The 7518-nt window shown below is 41.2% G+C and overlaps 1 long non-coding RNA gene across 1 annotated transcript; it reads right to left on the minus strand.

The window, feature by feature from the left end:
* Window positions 1-1786: 1786 nt before the first annotated feature.
* On the minus strand, window positions 1787-2942 carry LOC134101004 (uncharacterized). The gene is made up of 3 exons (XR_009941338.1): window positions 2665-2942; window positions 2421-2502; window positions 1787-2187 (listed from the first exon to the last, which is right to left on the minus strand). It is a non-coding gene; the product is annotated as an uncharacterized LOC134101004 (long non-coding RNA).
* Between the last annotated feature and the right edge of the window lie 4576 nt (window positions 2943-7518).

Consider the following 7518-nt stretch of genomic DNA (forward strand, 5'->3'; position numbering starts at 1 on the left):
TCGGCCAACGTTCATCCGTTGTTTTCCCATTCACTTTACATTGGCTGGACTTCATTTCATGCCGCACTGAATTGTGGGTCCGATGCGTTGCCTGAGATACGTTGCCTCCGCTAAAAAGTTGAGAAATGTTCAACTTTTGACGGATCGCGCAAGCGCCAGCCAATGAAATTCTGTGTATGCAAATTTTCGAACACTGACAAACCAATCAGTTCGCGTTTATGGAAATGTGACAAAATGAGGCATACGTTGGCATACGTTGGCGGACGGAGGCGTCTGACTGCACCGTTATGTGTTCTGTAAAAAGTGATGTAACGTAACGTCACCGCGAGAGGAGGGTGGGGGCCCCCTCACGTGCATTGGGGGCCCGGGCCCAGGGGCACCTGCCCCGCCCATAGTACCGCCCCTGACTGTGACGTAACAGGACTTCTACCAATAGGGAGGGAAAGTAATCTCATCGCCATCTAGCGGTTGCGTTCCTAGAGGCTAGCGGGAGGGGATGGGATTTTCTTTTAGAAAAAATACATCTCGGCCCATGATGGGAACTTAGTTAAATGCCCTCAATATGCTATGCATTTAGGTCAGCTCTATTGCTTCTAGTGGTCATACTTTATTTTTTAGGATCAGTTTAATTGTTTTGAGTTTGTTTGTAACATGGTGATAACGAACTACAGTACTACAGTAGCATTTGACGTCACCAGTTTGGGCGCTTCATCTCCAACTGATCAAAACGGCAATTTGCTGAACTGGCTTTACATATTTTTGTAATAACAGAGACCCAGATAGCAAAATGGCATTGAATCAACGTTGAAAGGATTCGTTGAATCTGCATTGAACTCCGAAGTTGTTTCGACATTGAAAGCGCTCGATGAGATTGCCGTTGAAATAACATCACCATTTCAATCATCTAAAACGTGGATTCAACGTTGATTCAACCAGATGTGATTGCCGTTGAAATTACATTGAAATTTCAATGATAATCAAACGTTGATTCAACACTGGTTCAGTCCTCATTCAATGGTACCATTATTGAAATTTGGTTGATTCAACATTGAAAACGTGTCATAAACATGCTTTACCGGCAGCTGGTTCCAGAACCTCACTGCGTAAGTTAAAGTGTTACGTTGTCCCGGTAACGCGATTTGCTGTTCTAAACAAACGACCAGAAAGTGGCATTTTCGTGTTGTTTATCTCAAAATGAAAATAAATTAATTTTAAGCGGTAAAAGTCACTACCATGTCGAGGCGTGTATGTATGCTTCTGGTGTAGGCTACAGAACACCAGAAGCATACATAAACGCCTCGACATGGTAGTGATTTTTACCGTTTCAAATTAATTTATTTTCATTTTGAAATAAACAACACGGTGAGGCGATAGAAAATGCCACATGCAGGTCGTTTGTTTAGAACAGGAAATCGCGTTACCGGGACAACGTAACACTTTAACTTAAGCAGTGAGGTTCTGGAACCAGCTGCCGGTAAAGGTTGTATCGGCTGGCCTAACATGTCCGTAATAAATACAGTGCAACAAACTGCGCTTTGAACAGTAAAAATGAAGATTTTAAGTAATAAAAAAAAAGCACAGTTCACCAAACATACCATTGCCGTAATAACCATGAATTCAAGTTGGCTTAACATTTGTCTCAAGTCTCACTAAGCAAAATGAATAACAAAGGTGTTTAATATGAAAACAATCATTTTATTCCTTGTTAATGACCTTCACATACAAAAAAACAAAGATGGCCTGTTCAATAATGCAAACAAATCTACTACAAGTTCAATGTGTCAAACATGAGTGCTTACTCTGAAGTCAACCATCACATATTTCGCACACATTTTGCCATGACTAACTCAAAGTTATTATTAGGTACAAGAACAGCAGTGTGTTGACATCAATGTTTGGAATTATCTAAATGTACAACTGAAACTGATTTGTGAAGGTCAACAATATCGACCTGTGATGCATATAGAGCAGCTTTGCCAGTTCAGATTTCTCTCTTTGTTGGGCCTATATACGAGAGCATAGTAGCTGCAAAATAAAATTACCAGGATACCCTGCTTCCTCCACAAAAGTCAAAAAATGTTAACAGTCCGTTTCATGAGCTGAACAGAGTTTCTTTCCATAGCTTGCGAAGAAAAAAGTAGGCCGTGCAGTATGGTGAACATCATGAATCCAACACAAGGAGGCATTCTGATTATTAAAAGGAGAGAGCACAGAAAACACATCGTGTCAAGTAATGAGATTTAGAGAGTTTCTAAGTCAAATAATTACTTCCATGGACAAACGGATGGGAGGAGTAAGAGCAGTAACAAAGTAAAATAAAAAATGAAAAGTACTCGGGCAGAGATGTCTTCAAAAAAAAAGGAATGAGCTAAAAAGAATAAAGTTTGATGAAGTTGTGCAACAAATGAAGGGATACTTACCACAGTTTGCAGAAGACCGGAGAAGGTTGAGAACGGAGTGTAGTGGACATCAGGAAGTCAGGCTTATAGGACATCTGAACATCTGCATTAGAAAAAGAAGAGGGAACACTTTTGGCATACATGTGGAGTTTCAAATAGAGAGAGGGAGAAAGATATCGCTGTGGCAAACCTAGGATGATGAGGTGAGGTGATATGTAGAAGTTATATAACAAAAAGATAGAAACAAGAATTTGGGGATACTTACCACAGTTTGCAAAAGACTGGAGAAGATTGAGAAAAGAGTGTAGTGGACATCAGGAAGTGCTTATGCAAGAGAAAAAACAATCCTGTCTGGTGCCTTTGTTGAGAGCCAGGACATCTGCACAAGGAGAAAGAAGAGGGGACACTTTAGGCATATATTTGGAGTTTCAAATGGAGAGGTGTGTGGGGGGGAAGCTGTGGCATACCTAGGATGATGAAGTGAGCTGTAGCTATGCAACAAAAAGATAGAAACAATAATTTGGGGATACAGTGGTGACAGAAGACCACTGTCAAGGAGACCGGTCATGAGACATGACATTATATGGATATTTAAGACGACCACAATCTACCAAAATGAGAATTGTTGTGAGCAAAACCCATACGGAAAAGATATAGAAAAACGTATATGCCAGCAATGTGTTTTATATACAAAACGTTTATAATTTACTCATATCAGGTTTATATGCCAGTGAAACCATTATAAGATCCTTGCTAAATCTGTGTAACCTGAAACACAAAACATTGTAACCTGTAAGGACTAGCAGCTATATGACGTTGTATGAGGAAAACGAGAAAGGGGCCACTTTCAAGAGTAAACCATACACGTTTTGTATATAAAACACATTGCTGGCATATAAGTTCTTTCTATATTTTCCATATGGGAAGAGCTGACTGACGAGCCCTCCACGACCCACGAGGATTGCTAGCAGTGAAAAATGATTGCCTACGTTTTAGAAGTTTGGGCAGCAAAAGCGCTGGCTGACGAGTAAATGGTTTGAAATTGTTTGAAAGGCAATATTTGACGATGGTTTTCTGATTAGTCAGTGAAACAGTGGGTCACACCTACGACCAGAGTCGCCAACGCATATGCAGATCATTCTTTTACGTGTGTCGGTAATATTCATAGCACTCTCGCTACCGAGCTCAGCGGATCAACGGTCCCAGGTGTTGAGAGCTCCCTTCGGGAAAGCTGGGTCACGGCAGGGGCTGGAGCTCTGCTAGCTATTAGCTGCTACGAAGCTAACGGTTAGCAGTTAGTTCTGGTGCTCCAATCTTCAAAATGGATGTAGCAGCTACCTGTTAATGGTAACCAACCAACCAACACTAGACTAACCATCCACGTATCGATAACAATTTAACCGTGAATCAATAGCAACCTTTCCAACTTCAAGTCTAAAAACTAATATTAACATAATAGCTAGCAGCTAATCTAACTCACTAACATAATGATGTTAGCACTAACGAACACCAAATTCAGTTATTTTACCAACACGGTCGAACTACATCTTGGAATAACCCATTTAACAACTTTTTCTAGTTAAGTTTCTCAATAGTGACCGATAAAAAATGAGAAATGTCGAACTTACCTTTACAAATGTTAAGCTGATAGTTCTACGTCTTCTTCTCTTAACGTTTGCACTGCAGCGAGAGGATCCAACTCCTCCGGGAGAAAATTCAAATAAAATGCTGCTTGCTGATTGGATGGTTGATTAAAGCGCGTACCAAAGCTCTATTCTAGAATCGTTGGCCCATACCTTCGGAACATTGACATTGAAACAATGTTGATGAAATGCTTAACTTTAAATCATGGGAAACCCAACCTTTAAGCAATGTTGATTCAACGCCAGTTTTTCAACGTTGAAATTATGATTACACTTAAACATTGAATTGATGTTGACTTTTTAAATTCAACCAAACATCAACCAATCTGACCAATTTTCAACTTTAAATCAATGAAGTTTGCTATCTGGGGAGCGATGTAAACCGCGTGGTAATTACCTTTATGTTGGGACAACTTGTGTTGTGCTTCTACTCACACAAGAGCTGGCAGTAAGTCTGATTGTCTACTAACTAACCAACTAGCTAACAGGCTAATAAACAAACGATGCTAGGCGAGTAACGTCGTGGAAGGGTGTCACGTCACTTGAAGTTGTAGTCCATTTATGAAATGAAACGAGCAATTACGGGTTTTTTTATTAAGGCGAAATAGGGTCTGATATTTTCACAGTTAGTAGATTATTACAGTATGAAGACTGAAAAATATTTTTGGTGGATAAGATCGCTGGAATAGCTGCGTAGTATTTTTTGGAAAAGTCGGTCTATGGGACTTAACATTGGAGCTGCTCTTCGATAGGAACGCAACCACTTGGGGCGCTGGTTTTCACTTTCCCTCCCTATATAGAAAAATAATGCACGTTCCAAATTCGCTCTGTGCAAGACTCTACTTCCGTTCTACTTCCGCTCTCTCAAGTGTACGCTCCACTCCTTCCGGCAAGATGGCGCTGTTTTACACTCTGTGTCTTCAAGACCTGCCGAAGCTAACTATATCAGACGTCCACAGGCTCGTCCGTAATGGATGCCCTGCCCCTCGGAGTAAACGGGAAAAGGGGTACAAGATGTACCTGTCAAGTTTCATTGACAACTATGAAGGTGAGTTTGAAATTGTTAGCTCTAAACACATTTACATTGTGCTATCGCTAACTAGCTAGCAGTAGCCAGACTCGTAGGTCGATATCTCCGCCTAATCGCCTGCTAGCTGTGCAGTGTGAAAGCGATGTATGTGTAGACAGTATTTAGGTCAGTTGTAGTATAGAAATTTTAGATTTGTAGAATTATCAATTGCTTGTGAAGCTTTTTGGTTGAGGTACAACCTAAACAAATACGCCCGTATGAGGATTAGCAAGCTAGGATAGTCATGACATTTTCAGCGGTGACCCCGATCAAGATTTGTAGTGGCCACGATCTAAACTATTTACCACCCCTGTCCGTGCATCATGTTGTTTGACCGACTGTACCGCATTGAAAAAAGGCCAGTGTGTTTTTTCTAACATTATTTGAATGATGTTTAATCCCCACAGTGTCAAACAAAGATCCTGCAGGGAGGGTTACCGTCAGGGCTGTATGTTATAGGTCCATGAGGAAGCACGAGAAGCCTCACGACCTCAGAGTAGGGTGGAAAACGTGTTTAACCAGTCCAGTTCAAGATCAGTTCCGTTAACCAGTTATCAGTTCAAATCAGATTCTGGAGTATTCGTGTTGCTATAGTTGGTGATGTTGTTGTAGCAGGCCAGTCCTGTGCTCTTCTGGGCCGGGGAGCAACCATCGCACACCGGACCCTCCACCCCCTTCAAACATTTCTGCACAACCGCTACAAGCACCAACACGCTAAAAGCAACTATACTTTCATGGACACTCCAGAAACTGGTTATTACTGCTCCCGTTCTTTGGAGCATAAGTTTAAGTAAGCCTATTCATGGAGGGAATATTAGTCAGTTTGAGGTAAGAGCTGATTTTGTACCCTCAGTCTAGGCTATACTAGCCTATTCAATTATGTACTGCTCCCGTTCTTTGGAGCATAAATTTAAGTAAGCCTATTCATGATGGGAACATTAGTCAGTATTAGGTAAGACCTGACTTTGTACCCTCAGTCTAGGCTATACTAATCTGTTCAACGTTTTACTAACACTGTTGTTCTAAGTGTATCATAATACCAATAAAATCATATACAACATTGGTGAGACAGGCTTATTTGTTCTGGCTGTTCTTGTAACCTTGTTTGCTTGAAAGATTAGCCTGATCTCACTTCTCTCCTTTAGTGTTTAGATCTATATCTATATCTATCTATCTATCTATCTATCTATCTATCTATATATAGTTATTATGTAATATAATGACTTAGTCTAATTGTAATACTAAAATTGTTTTTTTATTCATAGATTACTTTTGAGGGCAGCTCACCCACTGAAATCGCTGTGGCTGAGTGCTCCTGTGTGGCTGGAACTGCTCTCTGTAACCACAGTGTTGCACTACTGTACCAGACTACGAAGTACTCTACACTTCAACTGAAAGCAGTACCGCCTGTCCTGAGCTGCACAGAAACTGAGCAGCGATGGCATAAACCACGAAGACTGGTAAGTACAAAATATTGTATTACAGTTAGCTAAGGTAGCTCTGCCAATCACAGTAAGAGGGGAATGGAGAAACTTGTCCAGTGTCTGGTGAAGCCTGTCTGGTGTATTTGTGTGATTAGTTTGTGATGGTATGTTATGTTGGCTAACCAACTTCCACCCTTAAGTCTTTATTTGCTGTTTGTTTATTTGTTTGTTCACTGTGATAGGGTGTGAAACCAGGCAGAGTGGGTAACATGGTCTTCATCTCAACAAAGCCCAAGTCAAGACAGTCAGGCATCCCAACCTGCAAAAAGTCATTTCAGGGAGGTTTTCCTAAAACCCCCCCCCCCCCCCCCCCCCCCCCCCCCCGCAAAATAAAAAAAAAAGGCAGCTTGCCCAATGCACTTCTAATCATGTAAGAATATGTAGATTACTTTATGGGCTGCTTACTATTAATGTAAACGGCTTTATTCTTATTCCATTGCAACTTCAAACAGGTCTAAGGAGTTTGTTGTTTTCATGTAGCCCTGGCAACTAGCCGGCCTGAATAATATGCGCTTGAAATGAAACCTATTGATGCCAATCAGGATGCTTCATGAGACACATACGCACACTATCACACACATGAACAGTCTCTCGCTCTGCCTCTCTGTCGTGTGCGCGCTACACAGATGCTGTGCGCGGTTTTGAGCACAGTCTGTGTCGTGTGTGCGCGATCTTGCCCGCTCGCTCTAGATTCCGGGAGATTTTAAGTAATTTGCGGGCATCAGTGAGTCGCTATTAATATGAGGGAGACTCCCGGAACTTCCGGGAGACTTGGGATGTCTGGACAGTACACAGCTGCTGATGGTGTAAGGTAATATTCACCTTCAAGTAATAATGTATTTTGCAGTCATTGTCATATTCTTTTTGTTTTGAGAGTAGTTTTTTTTTTTTCTAATTACAGTGCATGAAAATGCACTGTACTG

Source organism: Sardina pilchardus, chromosome 14 (genome assembly GCF_963854185.1).
Source record: "Sardina pilchardus chromosome 14, fSarPil1.1, whole genome shotgun sequence".
NCBI classification, from domain to species: Eukaryota; Metazoa; Chordata; class Actinopteri; order Clupeiformes; family Clupeidae; genus Sardina; species Sardina pilchardus.